This window comes from Eubalaena glacialis, chromosome 16 (genome assembly GCF_028564815.1).
Source record: "Eubalaena glacialis isolate mEubGla1 chromosome 16, mEubGla1.1.hap2.+ XY, whole genome shotgun sequence".
Classification (NCBI taxonomy): Eukaryota; Metazoa; Chordata; class Mammalia; order Artiodactyla; family Balaenidae; genus Eubalaena; species Eubalaena glacialis.
In genome coordinates, this window is record NC_083731.1 from 16494888 (window position 1) to 16522286 (window position 27399).

A 27399-nucleotide genomic window follows, 5' to 3' on the forward strand; every position below is an offset into this window, starting at 1 on the left:
GATTTTCCCTACTGAAATAAAACAAGGGCAATATTTCCCAAGAGAAAACAGATGATTTCTTACTGGCTAGCTGAAAGTCTTTACAACGATCTACTAACTATATAGTCTAACAAATCTTGCAAGTCCTCAAAATGAATGAACTCATTTTAGAACACATTCCGTAGACTTAACTGAGAGCCCCTAACCTTTATCTAACCCCATTAATGATGGATCTCTCTAGGCCCTGGGGTGGGTTTTGAGCCCTACAAGTAAGCAAACATACTGAACCACAGCCAATAAACAGGTTTCTCCCATCTCATCCCAGAAGAAACTGACTATAGCAAAGCTTACTGGCCTCAAGAAATCGCTTAGATTACAATAACTGTATCCAGTAACAAGAGGAAAAGGAAAATGAGACAAAGGAGAGTAAGCACATGAGCCAAATCTTAGGAATAGAAATAATGAGCCTATTTTATAATAGAAAACAGTCAATCCTCATTATTTGCAGATTCTGCATTTGTGAATTCACCTAATCACAAACATATATCTGTCATCCCCAAATTAATACCCCTGGCACTTTCAGTCTTAGACAAGCACAGAGCAACACAAAATTTGAGTCACCTGACATACTTCTTTCCAACTGAGGTGGAACAAGGCTGCTCTCTGCCTTCTTTCAGTTCTCAGACTGTAAACAAGTGTCCTTTTCGAGTTCTATTCAATGTCACATTTTTTTTTTTTGCATTTTTGTGCTTTTCTGTTGGTGAGGTGGCTATTTAACATCGCCCTCAAGTGCAGTGCTGAAGTGCTGTTGTCTAGTTTCTCTCAGCACAGAAGGCTGGGATGTGCCTTCGAGAGAAAATATATGTGTTGGACAAGCTTCATTCAGACATGAATTATAGTGCCGTTGGCCGTGAGTTCAATGTGAATGACTGAACCGAATGGTATCTTTAAACAAACACACAGAAAACAAGGTTATGTACTGGCTGGTAGATGAAAACGTTGAGAGCAGAGGCTCACAGGAACCTAACCCTGTATTTCGCTTAGGAGTCCTGTATTTCACTAATACAGCATGTACACCTCCGTTATAGACCACAGCTACTGCAAATAATTAGGCTGAATCAAGGCCAAAGAATTATTTTAGGCCACAGCTAATATGAAATGGTAGCTAGTATGCTATATTAACTATATAGCTATAAAATTGTTATAACAATTATGGGTTTATTTTTAGTGTGATATTAATTCCAGATCAACTGCCTTTGGATTCCTCTCATAACCCTTTCCATAAAATATGTCTTGGAATAAACTAGAGCAACAACACACGTTATCACATTGGCACATTATCTTGTTAAATTAATCATCATGGTTTATTTCACACTCAGAGAGGTATGGGTTTACAATGTAAAGAGAACTGAATTAGGGTAGACATAACTGGGGTTTGCGCCCTGCCTATATATTCACTAGTTACCTGAACCTGAACAAATAACTTTACTTTTCTGATACTCAGCTTCCTGAGGTTGTCTGAGGAATAAATTAAATGCTGTATAGAAAACTGCACCTGAATGGCATAGAGTAGGAGCTCCAATGTTATTTTCTTTTAGTTTATAATTAGTAACATTGTTGTTATTTTTCCTGTCAAATATAACTGGTCCTGATTTTCAACTCAAGCCTTCTGCTTTTTTTCTACCCTTCTCTCTAATGTCTGAGCCAATGCTCATTTATAAATTTAACTCACTTTAATGGAGTATTTATTCTGTGTCAGGCTATGGGCTCATTACTAATGACACATTGATGAATAAAACCCAGTTTTTACCCCCCCCCAAAAGACTGTAATCCAGTGAGGAAAAGCAGAAAAAATATAAGTATTACTTTTTTAATGAAGTTGGATAATATTGTGGCATATAATATTATATGCAGAATGCTATAAATCGTACAAGGGCTGGGGGAATATAGTTTAAAAAAAGGTCACCCTATAAAAGGTCACATTTACTACTTCTTGATGTGAGTGGAAAATAGTCATGGAAACATCAAGAGGCATTTCACACAGAGGTTGCAGTGTATGTAAAGACCAGGGGGCAAAAAAAAGAAAAGAAAAAGTGAGTTTGGGGTCTTACAAGAACTTCACCATGGTTGTAAGAAAGAGTTAAAAAATGAAGATGAAGGAGCCTTGAAATTCTTATGGTGCTGGCATTTTCTGTATAAGTCCCTCCACTGTGTAGCAGTGAAGAAATGAATTAAGTGAAATAACTTGGGGTGGACATACTAAATTATTACGCTCCACCAATATTCTCTAGTTTAATAAAATTAGCAAACATTTACTTGAGCAAATAATAAAGGTCCAGAACTCTTAATAGGCTATAATGCATTAAGAGGAGAAGGCAGGTCAGGAGAGCATTGCCAAGGGCTGCTGTGAAGGGGCTGCGGTGGGTCCCTGCCTGGGCTTCTCTGGTGGGTCGGAGCAGCCTGAGGGCTTGAGTTCCTGAGGCATGAGGATGATTCCATAAATGCTTATGGAACATTAAAGTCATTGATTTCAAAGTGACCTACACCTGGTTGGTCTTTCCAGCTCTAAGGAAACTTTTCAAATTGGTGATCAAACGCTGTTTCTCTCAACTGCACTGTTTATAATAATAGGAGCATAGTCTGTGGAGCGAAACAACCTGAAGCAAAAACAGTTTGGGATTTTATACAGTATTTACAGCCTGTAAGAAAAGTGAGGAGAGTTGAGATGAATTTTATTTGTTCTTTGATACTATTCAAGTCTACTGGGCCAGCCAGGCAAGGAAGGTGTTCTGATACATAAGCCGTCTGGTTAATAGGGAAGCAAGAAAATCCAGTTGTACTATATACTAAGCATAGCATAGAAAACAGTTGATGCTACAAAATTCAACTGAACATAGTCTGGACTTTTTTCTGGCTTTCCTTCCTGATTCAGTTGACCTGTTCAAGACTATGTTACCTCCCTAGTTCTATCATTTCTACAAAATACAGTACTATTTGCTCCACACATGTGCAGAGGGGCTAGTGAAAGTGAAATCAGGTCAACGTTGAGAGAGTCACACTTTTACAATAAAACTGAAGTCTAAAGGACTGAAAATCAAATCCTGTTTTAGTGTTAGTTTTGTCCACAATCCCCCCATTTCTTGTTCATTTGTATAGCAGCTATAATAACTGATTGGTTTGTTACCATTTGACATTACTCTGAAGAAATTAACCAAGAAGCTATCAGCCTCAAAATGAAAGTGTTGGTAGTGAGATGAATGTCCGGCAAATTGACGCTGGGCAACATTCAAAGCGACAAATTACAGAAGTCATTGTTCAGTATCACAGATAGCAGGAGCAAAGTAAACACAGCGTCCCACATGATCTGTGAATAAATACAGTATGAGCAAGCTGACGGCAAAAGCAGTGCAATTATTAAACAAAAAAGAAAACATATGCTTCCTTTCAAAAGTCAAATGTTTGCTTAAGAATCATTAAACCAACACCACATTGGCACGTATTTTTGAAATGGAGAAGGACTATTTCACACCTACTCAACAAACTTAATGAATGCCAGAGAATTGAAATTAACAATTATTATTACTTGAATAATTACTATAAGAATAACGATTATTATTATTAAAGCTAATAATGAGAGCAAATTACCTCTTAATTATTTCAATACAGGATTAAGAAATATTCTGAAAGTCACCAAATCCTCTACTATTGGCAGATCAGTACATTATCAGTGGTTTTTCTCCAGAAGAATTTTGGGATTTATATCCTGCTTTTACAATAGGAACACAGTAACAAAGGCCACAGTGATGACTGTTAGCTTAAGCATAAACTCAAACATTAAATACATGTATTTGTAGATTACCTGCTTAACTCAGAACATGTATTAGTAGACACTGGAAATTCTTTTCCGTGCTAGGAATAGGCGCTAAAGGATTAAATTTTTAATAATACAATATCAATAATTAAAAAGACCATCTATATTTATTGTGTACAAAGCAAAAGAAAATATTAAGATTACATGATTCTCAACTCTTAGTTGCTTTATTATCAGGAGAGATAATCTTTTATTTTTTTTAAAGATTTCTTTTTTTGATGTGGACCAATTTTAAAGTCTTTATTGAATTTGTTACAATATTGCTTATGTTTTCTGTTTTGGTTTTTTGGCCGCAAGGCATGTGGGATCTCAGCTCCCGGACCAGGGATCGAACCTACACCCCCTGCATTGGAAGGCGAAGTCTTAACCGCTGGACCGCCAGGGAAGTCCCCCAGGATAGATCATCTAAAATTTAAGTTTTTGTTTAAAAATTTGGAGGAATATTGGGTTAAGCAGATTAGCATGTTTCTCAGGAATATGGCAGAGAGTAATTAGGTGATAGTGGTGAAACACTGTATGTACCTTAAAATAAAAGCTGTAAAAGCTCATGATCTTCAGTATGCTTAAAAGTTATCTCCTTTTGATACCAGCTCTCATATGATACTCCACACTTGACAACTAAACGAGAGTCATAACATTTTCAATTCTAAAGAAGGAATCTGTAGACACTCCACCCAAAAGAGCAAATTAGGAAGCAAAAGACTATAAGTGCCACCTTTTCTATATGGGTTCTCCTCCCCTTTTCATGATTTCCTGCACATTTGCATGAAAACAGAGCCCATTTTTCAGTATTTTTCTGGCTCCTGTGACTTAGTCTCTACCTGAACCCTTAGTCCTCTCTCTGTGACATAAATCCAGTCACTGTGGAAATCATTCCAATGCACTGACAGAGGATTATAGCTTCATGTGGGCAATATGCAGCTAGGAATACTTAGCAACCCAAAGTCTACAACACAAAGTCCTGAGAAAATGAAACACAGAGTAGTGAAGTCACAGCTGCAAGATCACTGTTGTTGCCACAGATTAAGGCTGAGATTTGATATATGATTTCTTCAATGGCTCTTCCTAAAATGAAATTTTGTGGGTAACATCAAATTTCCATTAAGATATTTAGAGGACTATCGTAACTATTACTAGCATACCTCCTGTGGTAAAGGACCCCATCTTGAGTATTCCTCGACATAGGTAGGAATTCCAACTCTTTTACTTATAAGTGGTGAGATCCTCGACCAATGAAGACAGTAACATTAACTTTACAGAACTGTTGAGTTAAAATAAGAATGTAATTCAATAATTTATGTTAAGCACCCAGCTCTGCCCCTGGAACATAGTGAGGACTGGCAGTTAGCATTATTATTTGTGGAAAATCAGGGTCATTTACCATGTTACCCAGTTAACTGCCCATTCTTCCTAAAGGTACTCTAATATTTTTGTCTTCATCTGTTAATTTAGGCATCAAATGCAGGGGATCCTCATTATTCGCGGATTCCATAAAGTGAATTTACCTAATTGCTAACATGTATTTGTAGCATCAAAGGCGATACACACGGCATGCTCACCATCAACTGTGGACATGGGTAGAGTGGTGAAAAACACCTGAGGCGCACCTCCTGAACTGAGGTTGAACAAGGCAATGATCTGCCTTCTTGTTGCAGGCAGCTCTCATTCTGTAAACGTGGGTCCTTTTCCAAGTCTGTTTAGTGCCACGTTTTTTGCGTGTTTGGTTTTTGTTGATGATTTCACTGTTTAAAAGGTAGTGCTTAAGTGCTGCCTAGTGGTCCTAAATGCAAAACGGCTATGATGGGCCTTTCTGAGAAAATATGTGGGTTAGATCCATTTCTTTCAGGCAGGGGTTGTTGTGCTGAGGTCAATGTTAATGAATCCACAATAGGGGGCATCCAGAAAAAGGAAGAGGACATTCTCAGATCTGTATGCAAGGCTGATTTGAAAAATGCTGGAGTAACAGTGATAGTGGCTAAGTTTGTGAATTCCTGACATGAGGACTGATTTATAAAGCATATTGGATGGCACTGTGGGTGTGGCTAAAAGCCAAAGAAACTTATGGCCACATCACCCAGGGTCAAAGAGACATTAAACTCAGATCAGCTAGTGTATTATTGTAAAGAAATACTACATATAATTACTTGTAAGATATATAAATATGTGTGTATATGTATGTGTATATATATATATATATATATATATATACAGAGAGAGAGAGAGAGAGAGAGAGAGAGAGAGAGAGATGGTGTCTTTAAACAGAAGTACACATAAAACAAGGTTACTTACTGAACAGTTGACAAAAATGTTGTGACCAGAGGCTCACAGGAACCCAACCCTCTATTTCTCCTTGGAGCAATGAATAGCTCAGTATTCACTAATTCAGTGTTTGTGGTGACTTTATATTACAGAAGCACCACCCATAATGAGAAGTGATTCTATGTAAAATCTTTAAAGTAAGGACCACCTACCAATTCAAATCTCTACTATAGGGCATAGAGTTGTCAGATACAAATACAAGGTACCCACTTAAATTTGAATTTCAGATGAATGGTAAATACTTTTTTTAGTAATAACTATGTCCTGTGCGATATTTGAAATTCAAATTTAACCAGGCATCTTATATTTTTATTTGCTAAATCTGGCAACTTACTAGGGAAAACCAACTCTTAACCTACATATCTAAATAACAACTGCCCTTGCTTTTACCATGTTCCATATTTTTAATCTTTATTGCAATAGAATTTTAAAATCAAATGTATCATTCTTTTTGGCTTGGGCATTTTCCCTCTCCTGTTAAAAATCCCCCAGTACCTTAATGTTGTATTCATTCTTTTTTGTTTTGTTTATATTTTAAAGAATAAATAAAATGAACAGTTTTGTAACTTGGTTTTCCTTGAAAATTTAACCTCCCCAAAATGCAAAATACCAACTTCCTTCTTCGGAGAACACTATATTCAAAAGATAATCTAAAGGGTTAATCCTGTTTCTCAAAAATTTCAAGTGATTAAAAAAAACCAAAAAACAAATTTCAAGTGATTATATACCATATCTCATATTACCTTAAAAATGAAAATGTCCCCATTGTCTACCAAAAATGTAACAACTGCTCTATAACTGGTTCTATTTTAAAACACGATACATAACACATAGTCACTGAACTTACTGGCATTCGATTTACTAATTCTGATAGAGATGTGAGCTTGCATCACTTGCTTTAGCACTCAAGCCCTAAAATTCTTAGGCCCTTCTTTCATCGAGAAGATTTTTTCACAAGATTGCATTGCTATAGCCTCCAGAATCAGGGTCTGATATTTACACGAAGGAATAGGTAGCTCTAATAGGCATTATCACTATTTACCAATATCCACTTGGCCTCTACTTCCTGGCACATAGGAGGTTATTCTCACACCCCTATTAAATTAAATATGCCTGTGTGACTTGCTCTAGCCAATGCAGTCAGGGTAGAAGTGATGTGTGCCATTTCTGGATGGAAGCATTTACTTGCTGGTGCTCAACTCTCCAGCCCGCTCGTTCACTGCCATAGTGACTGCAAAGCCACGTGCTCTTACAGGGAAGTCATAAGATGGAAATGGCCTGGGATACTGAGTAGCATAGGGAGGTCTGTCCTCCAAGAGCAAGGGTCAGCGAACTCTGACCCAGGGACAAAATCCCTCCTGCAGCGTATTTTTGTACGGCCCACTAGATAAAAATGGTTTTTACGTTTTGAAATGTAAAATATGAAAATGACTCTTACTCATTCAGTAAAAATAGTTACTCAACTTTGCCCCTTGGCTCACAATGTTTAAAATATCGACTCTATGGCCCTTTACAGAGAAATTCTCTAACCCCTGCCCTAAAGAGTCACCCAGACCCACACAGCACCTCTTGTGTGAGCAAGAAATAAACTTGTGTGAAGCAACAGAGGTTTATTTGGTTATTTGTCATAGCTGATATAGGGACTTGAATTCCAGTCCTGTCACTCAGCAATGATAACATCTCTGAGGCTCAGCTGTCCGCTTGTCAAATGGGTGCACATTAAATGACATAAAATATAGGAATATATAACTAGAAACAATAAACGATCCAGGACGGGAGATAAGCAGACCATGCTGAGGCCATGTTGAAGGGAGGTAAAAACAACATTTTGATTATAAAAATGTCTTCTACCTGCTTGGCAGTTTTGCTCAAGTCCAGCCCCATTTACAATAAATTTGTCTGCAAATGTTTAAACTCTTCTCTTGAAGTATCGCTTCTTAATTTTTCCACCACATCTTTCAGTTTAACATTCGGTAAGCACTGTATCAGTGTTGTGGTCCAACACACACATTTCCAAATGGATAAAGTCATGCAAAATGCAAAATAAAAGCAAAGTAGCACTCATTTTTGATGCCAACTTTGACAGTTTAAAAATTCAGAGGAGATTTCACATAAATATTTTGCAAACAGTTTCTGTCTTATAAATAAGCCTATGGGACCTCAAGCCCTGATGCCTTCAGGGAAGGAATTTCCCTCACCACTTCTGGTTCTCCGCCTTATTTAAGATGAGAGATTTTCTGCTGGATATAATTCTTTGGGTTGATAATTCCCTAGGGAGCTACTTCTCTTGAGTCTGCATCAAATTATTGCTCAGAAGTTTGGGATTTATGTATTTTAGAAAATACCCTCTATGACTTGAAAGGCCAATTCCAATTACCTTTACATTTTCAGGCTTAGCAATCCTCTCCAATTAAACAACATATTCATCACAGAAAACAATGTAGAATCGATTTCATTGTACTTCTAATAATTCACTGATTACAGGTGGAAAACTGAGAAATATGCAGAACGAAGTCTCCATTTAAGGAGAGGACTGTGGCATCTAAAATAATAGAGAGAATGTACAAAAAGTAATGGGAGGTTCTTGTTTATAGGAGAATCACAGACTGGGAGGGAGGTAATCACCATTCTCAGGTGTAATTTCTAACACATCCACACGCATTAGTTCCTTGGGTGTGACATTTTGTAGGAAGCTTTCCTGTGGGAGGAGACTGGGCAACGGTATTAGGAGAAACAGGCCCGAATGCTGTTGCAAACTTAATGTTCTTAGTGCTTATTGTCTATTTTTAACCATAACACTTCCTATGCTCTTTAGAAAGTGACTATATGGAACCCCTGTCCCTGTGTGTGAACAGGATTTTCATTATGGAGAAATGATGTTTACACAGAGCTGTTTAAAAACTTTAAAAAATATTTCTAGCATCCATCGGCTAATTTACATTTTATTCCACATAAAACATACGCGTTAACATTGAAGATGAGCTCTGAGGATGCAAAATAGATAGATGCCCATGGAATATTAAGCAATATGCAATTATTTTTTACAGTTTGGATGCTTTTCACGTAGAAATGAGTCTGCTCACTACTTCACAGAAGCGCAAATTGAAACGTTCTCCCTGCTGGTCCTGGCAAAACTTGCTGCCCTTGACTGTTCTTCAAATGCTCCCTTATCCGAAGGTATGAAGCTCTGAATTTATTCACTGACCGCAAGCTTTCCTCTCTCTCTGTCTCTCTCCAAACCTAGTGTTTTATGTTCTTGTTCTTCTCCAAGTTCTTTCCAACCTCAGCCCGCACAGTCAGATCAATCACTTCGTCCCACAGCTACTCGCCCGCCAGCTCCCCAGGCTCCTTGCTTCTGATGAGGCAGGAAAGTCAGGACGGGGGAGGGAGGGTCCGAGCTCAGCCTCCTCACCTATAGGCATTAGGCAGAAGGCAACGCCACCTCCTCGTTTTGCACTTAATGAGGACATGACACAGGGAGGAATGGCATCTAAAACAGAAACTTTGTGGCCCCTGAGCAAGACACTCTGAGCATGAAAACCGTGGAGCGTGCGCAATAAAAGTGCACGGGTTGCTGATGACCCTGTACCACCTTCCACGTGTGGCGCTCCACTATTTAAGGGAAAACAGCTCTTAGAGCACATGTAAGGTGGCTTCAGGAGGCAAATGCTCAGGACCAGAAGCTCATGCAACCTGGTGCAATCCAGGCCACACCTCAACCCCTCCATGAATATTCCACCCCTAATCAAAAAGACCCTCACCCATTCAAAGGGCTAAAAATAAGACCAAAAGGGGGATCAACAACCCTGCTGCAAGGACGCCTACACTCGCCTCCTTCAAGTGTGTGCCTTTCACTTCTGCCCTAAACAAACTGCTTCTTTGTTCTCTTAGCTCCTCAGCCTCAGTGTGTGTGTGTGTGTGTGTGTGTGTGTTTGTGTGTGTGTGTGTGTGTTCCTTTGTGTTTTGTGTTCCTTGCCCAAATTCTTTTGGATGAGTTGAACAAGAGCTTGGCTTTTTGATAAAGCTTTTCCGGTATCACTTACACAAAATATCCCCCGGAATGGCTCGCATCATCTGTCTCATCGGCTCCTGGTGGGCTGGCCAAAGAACTCCAAGACATAAGAGGATGTAGCATTGAGAAAGGAAGAGGAAATGACAAGCACAAAGTGCCCTGAGCCTTGAGGAGCGCTGACTTCTGCTGGAGAAATAGTTCAAGGCTTCACCGGGGAGCTCAGCCTTGAGAGTGGGGAAGATTTCCATAAGCAGAGATAAAGCTGGGAAGATACTGGCAAAAGTCTGTGCAGACACCCATTTTTCTGTGTACTTTGAAATTTAAAAAGTTACAGTTTACCCTACTAAAATCTCAGTTGAACCACGTTTACCTTTTTAACACAAGAAAAGAAATTTGGGGATGTAAGAGTGAAACATGTAAAAACCTAGAAAAAGAATCATAAACCATGAGTGACATGTTCATTTTTTTTAACTGAGGCTCCAAAGAGCTAGACCCTAGGGTCATTTGTGCTACTAAGAGTCAGAAATCTGCATGTTATCTACCCAGTGTCTATCTCCCTAAGGCACTTTCCTAAAAGTATCCCAATTGTCCTTGAGGTATTGACTCATCCCTCCAGCAGGAGAAGCTAACCCCATCCCCAGCCCAAGTGTGGGTCCTCATTGACTTAAGCCAATCAGTATATTCCATTCTATTGCCTATTACATGACTGGCTTCCATCCAAGAGGGCATGTGCCCTAACTCATCCTGTCTCAGTACACGCTCAGAAGCCAGGACAGCAGTCCTTTTCTCATTAAATGAATATAATTACGGAAGATGGACACCCTTACGGCACCCAAAGCTAACCTATGACTTTGACAAATATTCACGTGTAGTCTAAGAGCTTTGCCTTCTCCTAACAAATTCTCTTTTGCCACATCAGGAACTTTTAGTTTAGAGTGGATTTGGATCTCTGATAAAATAACAAATCTGTAAACCAACTTTTCTTATATTCAAACCAGTAGGTCACATTATTAAGGAATCCAGAAGAATCACTTGGGATAGTCAGCAGACTTTGCTCATAAGTGACATTATGAGATACTGTAGTTGCCTCTGCCCTTGAAATGAGAGAGAGAGAGAGAGAGAAAGAGAGAGAGAGAGAGACTAAAAAGCTTAAGGATTGTGGACAGCATCATGTTAACTTTTGTCTCCCTATTCTAAATACATTTCCAGGATCCATAAAACAACTGCTGAATGAATAAATACACGAATGAATAAAAAACAAAATGGAACACAGGTCTTTCTACATAGATATTTAAATCATCTGCCCTAAATTCTAATACTGTTTTTAGGATACTGAGGAATAATCCAGTTTAAAAAAAAATCATTTTGAGGGGAAAAAAAAAGGCTGTGATCAGGTTTTTGAGGTGGAGGCTCTGAATGGCAACGGAATTCAAAGCCATGAACAGATCAAGGCCATGAAGAATGTGGCATGTACATTTCTCCGAGAGGAAGGGAAAATGAGACACTTAAAAATGCATCCTCAAGTGTTTGTAGGTATATTTAAGAATTCAAAAGTGGTACACCCTCAATTCAAAGGGCAGCAAGACTATGTTATTTAAGAGTGCCCTGAGAGCTCTAGTGGAGAAACAAAGCAGCCCGAGTGACTAGCAGGAAAGAAGCAGAAGCTGAGCAAGTCACACCAAGCCCAGAGCTGGACATCATTTGATCAGCAACTGCGCAGGCTGAATAGCAGCTTCAGAAACTCGCACAGCGCAGAAGTAGGACAAACTGCCAAATCTAGTAAACCATGGCAGCCAGCAGATAGGACTTCATGGCTTAGAGCTATCCTAAAGCCATGGCCAACTGGGGCAACCGGCCTCAGCTTCTCAGCAACCCAAGGAAGCAACAGTGGTGCAGAAAGAGATGACACCCTTCTTCCTAGCACAGTCTGTCCCAACATATCTAAGAACATTGCTTAGCCTGCCCATCAGCCTCCAACACGCTTTTTTGGGGCAGACTTGGAATTGAACTACATCCAACATTCCCTATGGATCATCCTGGCTCTGGGACACTAGGAGATTTCTGCAATGACCTTTGGTTCACCCATTTGTCATGATCATCGTTACTGGTTCTCTGGCTCAGAAGACGCCAAGCACAAATTAAGTTCATATGAGACTTATTCCACAGTCAAAGATGCCGGCTCTGTTCCCCAACAATTTTCACTTGAATAATTTAAGGACCTGATATGTTATCAATTGCCCTTCAGCCTCTAACTATGTCAACATTATGTTCCTTAACATAAAAGTTTCATTTTAGTTCTTTTATTTTCTGTGTTAAGTGGCCATACATCTCTGTTAACTGACCAGGATTACACAGCATATGGAATGCCAGACCTTCTCTCTTTGAAATACAATTTGCTTCTGGCTTTTCGCCCAAACGCAGTTAAGTAGTATTAGCTCCCCAGGCAGACCTCATCGTCTTTGAGTTAAATACAGTAAGAAGTGCTGACGCTTCGAGTTCACTAATATCTTTGCTCCATAATCTTTTATTTTATGACCTGCCCCTGGCTGCTCCCTGAGCTAAGAATTTGCTGTTCATAAAGCGGGGTGACAAGTCTCATCACATAATGATAAAGAAAATGGTGTTACTTTAGCTGGCACAGGAGCAATCAGAACACAATATGAATGTAGATGCTCTAGGCTACTATCTGATCCAATGTGAAAAGTGAAATATTACCCTTTCAACCAACATGAGAAAAATCTAGATTTTTGTTGTTTTAATCTTTTACTCATAAAAGAGACACAGACAGAATCAACCGCAGAGAGTCATGTTTGAACAGCATGATGGCATCAGTGTCATCCTTTCATAAGCCTTTAGAGCCTTTCTTGGATTAACACGCCAAAAGCACATTGATCAGAAATTCAGTTTGGGTTGGTGTTACTAATTCGCAAATTGCTTAGCAATGTTCAGATCAAAAAGGAAAAAAATGGTTAATTCTGAATTTTTCTTCCTAATAGACCCCATCTTTTATTTATTATATTTAACACATACTGCTTATATAGTAAGTCCTCAGTGCTAGGCACACTAATTTTAAACTATTACCTTATTAAATCTTCATAAGTACAGAGAGTAGGTTCTAAATTATCACCAATTTTTACAGATGAAGAAGCTGAGGCACAGAGAGTTTAAGTAAGTTGTTCAAGGTCACAGAGCTTGTAAGTGGCAGAGCCAGACAGTCTGTCTCCAAAGTCTGTATATTCTCCCACTGTAATAGGTTGCCTCTCTCTATAAAGCAGTGTTGAATATAAAACCCAGCCTTTAAAGCCTTTGATTAACACTAGTTAAAGCTTGTTAAAAGAGAATACTAGTGAACCAACTTCAAACCATGGACACAGAAAAATAGTATTTATGTATACATATTTTTTACTTTGAAAAAGCCTTAGCAATATGATATGGTGGAGAAGACAGATTATAGATCTTTGTCTCTAAAATCTTCAATAAATCAAACAGGTTCAACATTTAAATTTAAATTTGGTTTTGATAAGCTTCTTTAGTGACTGCTGTTGTTTCCCCTAGGACAATGATTTCACATCTTACTGTCTGTTTCTAGAAAACAGAGAAAGAAAAGTATCTGATTTTTAAATGCCTATCCTACTTCTCTTCTGATAACAGCACTGTGTCCAAATACAAATTATGTGGTAAAAGAAAAGAAACAAAAAGGGTTTGAACAGGGAAGGTGAGTGATCAGTGTAAACTGTCTTAAACCAAGAATTTTGTTTTCACTCAACTTCCTAACTCTTCTATAAGCCCTCTGCCCTCCAAAATTGGTTGTACACCCATGTTACCTGTCTCTACTGTTTTTTAGTCTCAAAAACCCTTCCACACTTAATTTGGGGTGCCCCACAACTGACACCTTCAGTTTTTAATCATTCCCTCTCTCTTTCATCCTCTCTACTGCCCTTCCCCTTTAAACTAATAAAGGGCTTCTTAAATGTGTGTCTTCAGAGGACAACACAAGAATATTAATAAATTTATAATAACAAAATATTACTAGCAGGCCTTATGCTAACTGTCTTGCATAATCACCTCTTTTAATCCTCCTAAAAGTACTTCGAGGTTAGGTGGTGATGACAGTCAAGACATTTAACACCAATTACCATGGCCACTGGCCATAAACAAAGAGTAAGGCTGGAAGTGTGCAAACTGCCAAATACCAACCTCGTGGTAAGTATCTAGATTATGTCCATTTCACAGAAGAGATAACTCATCTCGGCAAGTTTAAGTAACCTGGGTAAGATCACACAACTAGTTAGTGCCACACCGAAAATCACACGTGGGTGCGTTTGACTTGGAGATGATTTCCAGTACTAGGAAGCTAACAGATCTTTGAAAACAGCAGTCAGTTAAAAAGTTTAGGAGAAGTGGTATATTATATTTCCTGTTTTGGACATGCGTATTAGGACATTACAGGCTTTGAGATGCCCAGAAAGGAAGCCTGTCTTACTTTACTGAACCCAGAGTTTTTCAAATTTCACTAGTTAGAAAACTATTTCTTCATGCAGAACCTATTATCAGCACAGACGCTCCCTGACTTACGATGGTTCAACTTAAACTTTTTCGACTTTACGATGGTGTGAAAGCAATACACATTCAGTATAATCTATACTTTGAATTTTGATCTTTTCCTGGGCTAGTTATATGGGGTGCTATACTGTCTTGTGATGCCGGGTAGCAGTAAAGAACCACAGCTCCCCGCCAGCCACACCATCATGGAGATAAACAACCAATACGCTTACAACCACTCTGTACCCAGACAACCAGTTTTTCACTGCCAGTACCGTATTTAGTCAATTACATGAGATATTCAATAGTTAATTATAAAATAGGCTTTGTGTTAGGTGACTTTCCCCAACTTTAGGCTAATGTAAGTGTTCTGAGATGTATAAGGTAGGCTAGACTAAGCTATGATGTTTGGTAGGTTAGATGTATTAAATGCATTTTTGACTTAAGATGTTTTCAATTTACTATGGGTTTATTGGGACATAACCCCATGTTAAGTCAAGGAAGATCTGTATTCCAAAAACACAGTCGGGGAAGTACGATTTTAGAAACATATGCAGTTTCTCAAATATTTTCCTGGGCCTCTCTTTTCCTTCTAATGTAAAATCATTTTGTTTTGGTTTTGGGGGTTTTTTTGTATGATGATTTTGTTTTATATTTCTGAGCAAGTGATTTCTCAGCCATTAATTTAGGCTTATGAATCAGGGAAACTAATATATATGTAAATTTTAAAATTTTATTAAATGTATTAAATTTATGTCCTGAAAATAGAGATTACTTTTGATTTGATTCATACATGGTGCATTGTGTTATCTGCTAGGATCTTCCATGAATAGATTTTCAAATTAATAGTAGTAGAATGTAGGAGAATATGACCAATTAGCTGGCATCTTACCTTTAGTGAATTAAATTTTTTTAAATCACACACTCACAGAGGCAATCAAGCAAGGGAAAGAAATAAAAGGCATCTAGATTGGAAAGGAAGAAATAACGAAAACTCTATTTGCAGATGTATGATCCTATATAGTGAAAACCCTAAGGAATCCATTAAAAAAATAGAACTAATAAACGAGTTCAGCAAGGTTGCACTTGCATTTCTAAACAAGTGATGAACAATTTGAAAATGAAATTAAGAAAACAATTCCTTTTACAACAGCATTTAAAGGAATAAAATACTTAGGGATAAATTTAACAAAAGAAGTGTAAGGCTTCTACATAGAAAATTACAAAACACCATTGAAAGAAATTAAAGAAAACCTAAATAAATGGAAGATATTTCATGATCATGGATGACGAGACTTAATATTGTTGAGATGGCTATGCTCCCCAAATTAATCTATGGATTCAATCCAATAGGTGTCAAAATCCCAGCTGCCTTTAGAATGGACAAGCTGATTCTAAAATTCATATGGAAACGTAAGAGAACCCAAATAGCTGAAATGACCTTGAAAAAGAAGAACAAAGTTGAGGACTCACATTTTGCAATTTGAAGTCTTATTACAAAACTACAGTAATCAAGTAATCAAGAAAACGTGGTACTGGCATAAGGATAGAAATAGAGAAAAATGGAATTGAATTGAGAATCCATATATAAGTCCTTATATTTATGACCAATTGATTTTTGACAAGAGTGCCAAGGCCATTCAAAGGGTAAAAGGCAGGCTTTTCAACAAATTGTGCTAGCACAACTGGATATCCAGATACAAAAGAATGAAGCTGGACTCTTGCCTCATACAATATGTAAAATTTATCTCAAATCATATAGCTATAAGAGCTGATACCTAAAGGTAAGAGCCAAAACTATAAAATTCTTTGAAGAAAACAAGAGTAAATATTCATGATCCTAGGTTAGGCAATAATTTATTAGATATAACTCCAAAAGCACACATGACAAAAAAATGGATAAATCAAAGACTCCATCAAAATTAAAAATTTTTGTACATCAAAGAACATCATCCAGAAAGCAAACAAACAACTGACAGGATGGGAAAAAACATATGCAAACCATATTTCTCTTAAGCGGCTTGTATTCAGAATATATAAAGAATTCTCACACCTCAAAAATATAAAAACAAATTCCCTAATTAAAAAAATGGGTAAAGGATGTGAATACATATTTCTCCAAAGAAGATATGCAAATGACCAGTACGCACATGAAAAGATACTCAACAACATTAACCAACAGGGAAATGCAGGTCAAAACCACAATTAGGTACCACTTTATAACCACTAGGATGGTTATATTCAAAAGGACAAAAAATAACAAGTGCTGTCAAAGATGTGGAAAATTGGAATGCTTATACATCGCTGATGGAAACATAAAATGGCACAATTACTTTGGATAACAGTTTGGCAGTTTTTCAAATGGTTAAACATAGAGTTCCCATATGACCCAACAATTTGACTCCTAAACATATATTTCACACAAAAACTTGTAAAGGAGTATTTATGCCAGCATTATTCATAATAGGCAGAGAGTGGAGACAACCCAAATGTCTATCAGCTGATGAATAGAGAAGCAAAGGAAGTAGCCATGCAATGGAATATTATTCAGCAATAAAAAGGAATGGAATTCAGATATGTGCTACAGCATGGATGAACCTGGAACACATTATGCTAAGTGAAAGAAAAAGAGCATTTAGATGAAATGAATTTAGATAAATAGACAAATCCATAGAGACAGAAAACAGATTAGTGGTTGACCGGTGTTGGGGGAGAGGGCAATGGGAGTGACTGCCAATGGGTATGGGGTTTCTTTTTTTTTAAAATTTTTATTGGAGTAAAGTTGATTTACAGTGTTGTGTTAGTGTCAGGTGTACAGCAAAGTGAATCAGTTATACATACACATATATCCACTCTTTTTTAGATTATTTTCCCATATAGGCCATTACAGAGTATTAAGTAGAGTTCCCTGTGCTATATAATACATCATTATCAGTTACATATTTTATATATAGTAGTGTGTATATGTCAATCCCAATCTTCCAATTTATCCCTCCCCGCCTTTACCCCTGGTAACCATAAGTTTGTTTTCTACATCTGTAACTCTATTTCTGTTTTGTAGATAAGTTCATTTGTACCCTTTTTTTATATTCCACATATAAGCGATATCATCTGATATTTGTCTGTCTCTGTCTGACTTACTTCACTCAGTATGACAATTTCTAGGTCCATCCACGTTGCTGCAAATGGCATTATTTCATTCGTTTTTTTACGGCTGAGTAATATTCCATTGTATGGACCATATCTTCTTTAACCATTGATGGACATTTGGGTTGCTTCCATGTCCTGGCTATTGTAAATAGTGCTGCAATGAACACTGGGGTGCATGTATTTTTTCAAATTATGGGTTTCTCCTGATATATGCCCAGGAGTGGGGTTTCTTTTGAGGGTGGTGAAAATGTTCTAGAAATACGTAGTGGTGATCAATGGCCAACTTTGTGAATATACTAAAAAACACAGAACTGTACACTTTCAAATGGTTGGCTTTATGGTGTGTGAATGATATCCCAATAAAGCTGTTATTTTTTAAAATCACATGCACTTGTCCAATACCTGTTTTTTAAACTCACCAGTATAATATAGCTTGACAGCAAAAGAAATATTTGTGCTGCAAAACCCTAGTTTATAGTGTTCAGCTCACATTTAAATAATGTTAGCCACTGAGAACAGAAAAGATAACCAAGATAAAAAGGATCATTATATTTAATTAAATATTTCAAAACTATACCCTGGAAGTGTATGTAAAGAAATCACCATGATGTCTTTCCATGTTGCATTGAGAGTAATATTAAGGAAACAAATGTCCTCTAAATCAATGTGTATATATTACGGTTTAAAATGTTAATTAGTTTTCATCTAAGCATTAATGTCCCTTGGAGACACAGTGACAAAAGCCACAGGTGGGGATGAAAGAAATATTGTTTATCAGAACTGAGGAATAATGTCTATGTTGCCGAAGTAACCAAACTGTCTCATAAGAAATGTATAATTTGACATTCATTTATCAATATTTCTAAAATGCAACTCTTATCTTGCCTTTGTTGCAAATTTCATTTCCTAGTAATGACTTCACAGATTCCCCGCTTTATATGCACATCTCATTTATTTCTGTTTCCAGAATGAATTAAACCAGAGAAACTTGGCCCAGGCTGTCTCTCTCTCTCTCAGTCTCCATGGGAAATGAATCATTGTTTTCATCCAGAATAACACTATATGATAATTGATCACTCAATTTTCAGTCTTCCACCTGAAGCCTCTTTTATAACGATCCCCAAATCATAGAACTGCTGATGGCAAAGGATCCTAAAGGTAATCTAGTTCAGAGCACAAAGTAGATGATCAATAAATATTTACTAAATTAAATCCTCTACTTTTTAGCACTAATCATCCCTCTACAACCTGTCAGTGAAGCAATAGTTTAAACTCCAACAATGGGGAATGCATTGCCTCATGAGATTCTAAGTCCCACTTTGAACTGCTCTAACTGTTAGAAAGTTCTTCTCGCATGGACTTTTAATCTTTCAGATCCTACTTGTGTCTTCTACAGCCACACACGATCCTGCTTTTATGCTTTCCCTGTTAATATTTAGATAGGTTTATCATGTCTGATGTTGCTTAGCCCTGTTTTGTGTTTGTGTGTTTCCTTCCAAGCTCAGAACTCTGCACTTCTTCCTGCTAAAACTGTCAAACTTAGCTCACCAATCTGGTTTGAACAGATGATTTTTGGATCCTGGTTCTTGGATCCTTTTTTGGAACTACGTATGGGCTGCCAAAGTCACATTTTTTAAATTTATGATAGATTCTTGACATATAATACTATCCCACTCTTCTTCCAAGCAGGTATTCTCCTTTTAAACCAAATATAGCTTTATTCTGGTTGCAAGATCTATCCTTCAAAGTCTAGATGTTATCTGGTTCAACCAGTCTCCAGGCAAATAATTCTTTATGGTTCCCTCATTCAAATAGCTTAAGCTCCAGTCCTGCAAGGACAAATTTCCCTTTCTGATTTTATCTATGTAGCCAGCTTGTAGCCAGCTATAGAACTTTTTTATATCCCCCTCTCTCTTAAAAGGTCCAACATGCCTAGGATTTAGTAGTCTTGCAAGGAATTTCCAAGATCACTTCTGATGGTGTTATTTGTCCTTTAAAGTGAAAGTAGAACAGGTTGCGGTGTTCAGTTTTGACAAGTTTTGGAAAGTGTTCCTCCGTATTTCACGTGCACTCCACGTAGGCACATGATGCTCCGAATGGCCATGACACATCGACGTAACATACTTTCCTGTATTTCTCTAGCAGCATCTTCCTTACAATTTCTACCCGCTCCACCACCATGTCTCTCAGGGCCAATACTAGGTGATCCCATTCTGAAATTCTCCTTAATGTCCTGTGGATCCAGAAGATCCAAATAAACACTTCGTGGGAGGAGGGTTATTTTGAATTAACTGGGCCTCACCTACAGAATTTACTTATTCAATCATAATCGTTTTAGGATGTGTTCAGTAACCTATATCCATTGTCAATGCAATCCTGACAAAATGATTCACCCTATTCTGTCTCAGAATGATGTGTAAATGGGGACCTCAGGGAATCATCCATTTAAAATGTCCTTCTGCAGCATATTTTGCATGTCAAGCTCCATATTGCAACTAAAGAGGAGAACTAAAGAATAAATGCCTTCAGGGCCTGGGTCATGTCTTATTGACTTTTATCACTGGAGACTAGAACAGTGCCAGAAATCATAGATTAAAACTCAGTCTCAGCATCAAACATATTTAAAGTATGGGTCTATGATTGCTAAGCTATATTTTCTAAGAAGTGAAATCATTTCTTGGCCAGGCTTAATCATTTCCAATGGCCAGCATATAATAAATGTCCCCCAAAATGTTAAATAAATGAGCTCTAGCTCTTCTAAAAGTCTCCATTTTGAAAGTTGTAATAAGAAAATAATGTACATATGCAGAAATAGACCATCCAAGTGCCATTACATATCGTATATATTAATAATTCTAAACAAGCTGCTCATATTCAGTAGCATGTTAAAATTAAAAGGCTTCATACATTTTTTCTCATACTAAAAAGAACACCTGCTGCTAAAGCCGTACTTGCTCTCTGCATAAGAAACAAATAGTTAAGGATGAAGTAATTACAGGAACTCTCAAAATCTCAGCACCCTTGGAAAAAAAGAATTTTATGCAGAAAATAAGTCAGATTTTACTTGTATTTCTATTCCCACCTCAACACATGAGAATTGTCCTTAGAAGGGTACAAACTTTCACGCCTATAAATTATATGCTCATTTCCAAATGCTCCTCTGATTACATCCTTCTTTTTTTTTTTTTTTTAAATAAACAAAGAATTTCCTTGTGCACTGTTTGCTTATGATAGCTAACTGGGTTTTGACGTTTCTCTAATAAGCTTCAGGAACTTACTAACCCAGTCATTCTCTTTAGTTTTCTTTGGAAGCATGAAAACTTGTTTAAACATCATAAAAATATGTCATTATCAGCCAAAACCAGAGGGTAGTTGCAAAATAAAAATTTCAGAGCAATGGCCTAGCTTGTGAATGCGGCACTAAACACCCACAAAGGGGAGAGGGATCCTTATTTATCCCATTCATGGAAAAACTAGTTAATAGGCTTTAAGAATTAAAGTAATTAGAACTTTGAATTAATCAAAACTGTCTAATTCTGTGAGTTTATAAAAACTTTGGGGTTTCATCTCAAAGAAAATTAAACTAATATTTTAAAATCTGGGATGCTCTAAAATACCATTTTTGTTTTTCTAAAATAAGAAGTTTTTTAAAATATAAGTAATGTTAAATATGAAACCATTCAGGAATGGGTCACACATTACACAACAATATTTATAGCTAGTCAGGGGAAAAAGTGAGATGTTATTCATCAAAACTTTGCTCAGAATATCTAGATGTGGTTCTTACAGACACATTACAATAATGAGCATTGATTTCAGTTCATTTAGAAGCCCAAGTGGATTGTATTATTACGTGAACGTGAAGATCTTTAAAGTTAAGTTTTTCCTACATTAATAGTATAGGGTTCAGGAAAGTAATCGTGTTTCATAATCACATGTTCATATTTTGATATACTGTATTTTTAATCTTTTTATTTTTTATTTTTATGTTAATAAAACCCAATATTATATTTACACAATATAAGTGACCAAAAACAAAGATTTGCTATTTTTTTTTAAACACAGAAGTTGTTTAATATTGGAAAACTAGTTTTAAGGGCACAATATGATAAAGACAGGCAATAATCAACAGCCTTAAAAAATTATTTCTATTTTTCACATGCTATACAGTGATAGAGATGCAGAGAGTTTGGAAAAACACTTAAGAGTAATCAAGACTTACGTATTAAGAACTTTATCCACCATGATAACTCAAGTATGCTGCAGCTAAAACTTATGGATGACTTTTATGTGAACTGGGTTTCTCTTTGAACTGATGCAGCACACAGAACACTAAAGCACTGGATAGTTAAAGAGCTTGGTCAACTGTCCATCCCTTGTTGTTAACTTTATGGTATTAACATGCCAATGGATGAATGCACATGGAGAGAAATCAAATAGAGGAGCATTCTTTTTAAGACCAACACCTATATCTATATTATTTAGTTGTTCACACACAAAAAAGGAAAAACAAATCATATTCATTTCTATTCCAGAAAATCAGAGTGTTTAAGTGTTTCGAAGGACATCCTTTCAACATTTATTTTCCTATTACATCAATGATTTAGAATGTATTGCTGAGTTATGATAATGTTCAAGGTGGTAAAATTCACATCAATATTCCGGTTTGGTTGGATTTTGCAGTAAAACATGGAGAAACCCATTAATCTGACAAAATCTGCCAGGTGACTAACCCATATAGTTTAACAGTATTCATATATATTTAAGAGGACGTGAACAAGGGAATGTTCCCTTGTTAAAAAAAAAAAAAAAACTAGTCATTCTCAAAAACATAACAAATAATTTTTCCAGACTATCTTATTAGCAACATCATGAATTATACAATAGAAATGCTTGTTCAAACTGTTTCTTTTTCTGATAAGAAACACTGCATTTTAAAAAGCAACCACTATTTTAATATTTAATATCTCAGCATATCTAGATCTCAAAAAGTAGCAAGCTATTTAAGAAAGAAGTGTACTTCTTGTAATGTAAAAAGCATTTCTGGCATTTCATATTATCTGCTTTTTAATGACTGTATTTTCCTAGCATTAAAAATGAATTAATCTCTTTCTTCCTAAGTACTCTGTTGAACATGGTGAAAGAAATAGTTCAACAGATTATTTTCCCTTGTAAAAATCATATAGATCATTGCCTCTCTTGGCCTGTTTGGTTTGAAAGCAAAACATCTGACTGTGCATCCAACTCAAAACTCATCACCTTTCCCGGGGTTTCACAGACACGAGGTTTTCTTATTTCCCATTGAATCATACTGACTCGTGGGTAGAGTACTGAAAAGCGTATGAAACGTAATTAAGGTACTGTCTGTACAGCTTCATTCAGCAGAAAAGTCAAGAGTTTTACTCTACAGTCTAAAACAAAAAATACTCTAAGTAAATTAATATTAATAATTTGGGGTAGTCTACAAGAAATGAAAACAGTTGTCACATCAATTTTCCAACACTAGATTTATCAGGTAAAGATGTTTATGTTTTTGCATTCTGACATGTCTCAAATCACCATAGTCTTTGCTATATACTAATTTAAATCACACTGACTGAGCAATGGCATCTTGATGATGGAAGATTGTTTAAAGAATGGAGTAAAAAATTCCAGACCAGGGTAAGATGGTAGTAAACAGCTATCACCATCTCTCTCATTGAATGCAACTGGACAGAATGCAAGGAACAGTTCTCCAAGGACTCTGAAAAGTAAACAGTATCAGGCAGAGTGGAGGAGACCAAGATTCAAAATACCACCAACCCAATGGTGAGTTTGCCATTTCTTTTCCTTCTGGGATACCCTGGCCTGAATTCAACACACTGGCAGTGGGCACTGGGCGCAGATAGAGACGACTCCAGGAGAAGCCCTCAAGTTTGGCCCACAGATCTGAAAAGGATACTCTGAATGGACAGAGTACAGAAATATTCCATTTCCCCCCATTCTCCACTCTGCGCCTCAGCCCACAGTGACCTGTCATGGCAGCCACAGCCAGCAGCAATGGGACCTTACAGGAGCCAAAACTCTGAGGGAGAGGAACTGTCCTCTTCATTTGATGCAACTATCTTTACAGAAGGGTAGGACCAACCTCTGTTTGTTTTTCTCTGCCCCCTCAAAGCTGGGCCCTAATGCTGACCCAGTTGCAGGAGTACATGGCAGAGGGAGGTTATAACAGGCTCAGCAATCTGGTTGGAGGAAAGAGCAGTGTCAGTCAACAGGAAATTTCTGGGGAAAAAATGGAAAGTGTGAAGCACGGGAAAGTGACCTCATAAAATTCTTTTATGAACACCTGAGCTCACCTCCAACTGTGCATGTGTAGATTTGATCCTATTCAGCATGCCCAAAACTTTGAGAACTGAATTAACAGACAGACTACCACACAATACTCAAGATGGCCAATGGGTGGTGCACACATGGGACAGATGCAAGTAACACTGAAAAGACTTTTAAACTGAACTGACATTGGAACTACTACAACCCACAGAAAGTGGGTTCAAATCATGTCCTAAACCTAAACCAGCTTAACTTACCGTAAAAAAGAAACATCAATAGTTTCTATAGAATTTAAACAAGATCCAGGGTTTCATGTAATATTCAAAATGTCCAGGATAGAATCCAAAATTATTCAGCACATAAAGAACAGCAAAAATCCCAACTGCACAGGAAAAATATTAAAGAGACACAATTCTATAATGATAAAGGGTCAAGTCAGCAAGAACTCATAACCACCCTGAGTATGCACCAAAAAAACAGAGCTAAATACAAAAGGCCAAAGACGACAATACTGAAAAGAGAAATAGACAAATCTACAAAGATAGCTGAAGATTTCAACACTCTTCTTTCACTAATAGATAGAACCTATAGAAAGAAAGTCAGCAAGGATTGAGAAGAACTGAAAATCATCATCAATCAGCTGAATCTAACTGACATTTATAGGTTACTCAACCCAACAACAATAGAATATATATTCTACTCAAATGCACTTCAAACATTCCCCAGGATAGACCATGTCCTGGGTTATGAATCAAATAATGAGAAAATTAAAATAATTAAAATCATATACAGTATGTTCTCAGACCATAATTGAATTAAACTAGAAATCATTAACAGAAAATTAAGAGAAAATTCCCCTCAAACACTTGGAAGTTAACAATAAACTTCTAAATAATCTATGGGTCAAAGAGAAATATCTCAAGGGAAATTTAAAATATTTTAAACTAAATGAAGGTGAAAATACAATATGTCAAAGTTGTGAAATGTATCTAAAGTATAGGAGGAGGGACTTGCCTGGTGGCGCAGTGGTTAAGAATATGCCTGCTAATGCAGGGTACATGTGTTCGATCCCTAGTCCGGGAAGATCCCACATGCCGAGAAGCAACTAAGCCCGCGTGCCACAACTACTGAGCCCACGTGCCTAGAGCCCAGTGCTCTACAACAAGAGAAGACACCGCAATGAGAAGCCCACGCACCACAATGAAGAGCAGCCCCCACTCACCAGAACTAGAGAAAGCCTTTGCACAGCAACGAAGACCCAACGCAGCCAAAAATAAATAAATAAATAAATAAAGTATAGGAGGAAATATACGCTTTAATTAGAAAGAAGAAAAGTCCCCAAACTTTCACCTTAAGTAACCAGAAAAAAAAAAAAGGACATAAACACAAAGCAAGAAGAGAGAAGAATATAAGAAAGATAAAACCAGAAATCAATGGAATGGAAAAAAGTAAAACAAACAGAACGTCAATAAAACCAAAAACCTGATTTTAAAAGATCAATAAAATTGATAAATCTTTGGAAAGACATAAGACAGAAGACACAAATTACCAATATCAGGAATGAAAAAGAAAATATCACTACAGATCTTAGAGGCATTAAACAGGAAATGAGGCAATATATAAACAACTCTGTGCACATAATTCCAATAATTTAGATAAAATGGATTAAATCCTCAAAATATACAAACTATAAAAAAACTGACTGAAAATGAAATAAATAACATTTATGACCCTGTAACTGTTAGAGAAATTGACTTTGGGAAAAATTTTTTTGAAAAGAAATCTCCAGGTCCAGATAGTTTCACTGGCAAATTCTACCAAACACTTAAAGAAGAAATAACACCAATTTTATAGAAAATTTTTGTCCAGAAATTCTCTCAGCAAACTAGAAGTAGGAGAGAACTTCCTTAACCTAATAAATCGCATCTACAAAAATCCTACATCTACCATCTTTATGGAAAAAAGACAGAACACTGTCCTAAATAACCTTAGCCAGTGCACAAGTCAAGAAAAATAAATGAGGCATACAGATTGAAAAGGAAGAAATAAATCTGTCCCTATTCGCTGTATAATTATCTATATAGAAACCCCAAGAAATGCACACACACACAAAAACATCTTAGAATTAACAACTGTGTTTAGCAAGGCCACAGCGTACAAGATCGACACACAAAATTCATTGTATTTTTATATCCTGGAAATGTACAATTCAAAATCTAATTTTTTTCAAGAGTATCATTTACAATAGCTCCAAAAACTAAAATATTTGGGTGGAAAATAATAAAATATGTACAAATTCTATTGCTGAAAACTAAAAAAGATTGATGAAAGAGATCAAAGAAGACCAAATAAATGGAGAGATATACCACATACACCAATTAGAAGACTTATGTAATAAAGATGTCACTTCTCTCTGAATTACCAATAGATTTAATACAATTACAATTAAACCTCTGAAGGACTCTTTTCTTTGGTAGATATAGAGAAGCTGATTCTAAAATTTATATGGAGGGACTTCCCTGGTGGTCCAATGGTTAAGAGTCCTTGCTCCCACTGTAGGGGGCACAGATTGGATCCCTGATCAGGGAACTAAGATCCCACATGCTGTTCGGTGCAGCCAAAAAAATAATAATAATAATAAATATTTTTTAAGAATAAAATAAAATTTATATGGAAAGTCAAAGAGCCTAGAATTAGTAAAATATCTCAGAAAAAAAAGAACAACACAGTTGGAGGAATTACATTACCCATTCTTAAGACTTACTATAAAACCACAGCAATCAAAACTGTGTGGAATCGGTAGGAGGATGTACACATTGACCAACAGAACAGTGAATGCAGAAATAGACTCACCCCATGATGGCCACTGGAATTTTTACAAAGATACTTAAGCAATTAAAAAGAGAAAGGGTGGCCTTTTCAGCAAATGGTTTAAGAACAGCTGAACATCCACATGCCATAAACAAACAAACAAACAAACATTGACATAAACCTCACACCTTAAAATGGACCAGAGATCTAAATAAAATGCAAAACTATAAAACTTCTAGAACACATAGGAGAAAATCTTTGTGACTTGGGGTTAGGCAAAGATATGACACCAAACTCATGATCTGCAAGAGAAAAAAATGGATAAATTGGGCTTCATAAAAATGGAAATGCTTTTGTTTTTTAAAGACACTCTTTAGAGAATCAAAGGACCAGGTACAGACAA

At 36.8% G+C, this 27399-nt stretch overlaps 1 protein-coding gene across 1 annotated transcript in view; it reads right to left on the minus strand.

Moving 5' to 3' along the window:
- GPC6 (glypican 6) overlaps positions 1–27399 on the minus strand; it is a 1059846-nt gene that overhangs the window by 819925 nt on the left and 212522 nt on the right. The gene's annotated exons all lie outside the window — the stretch shown is intronic.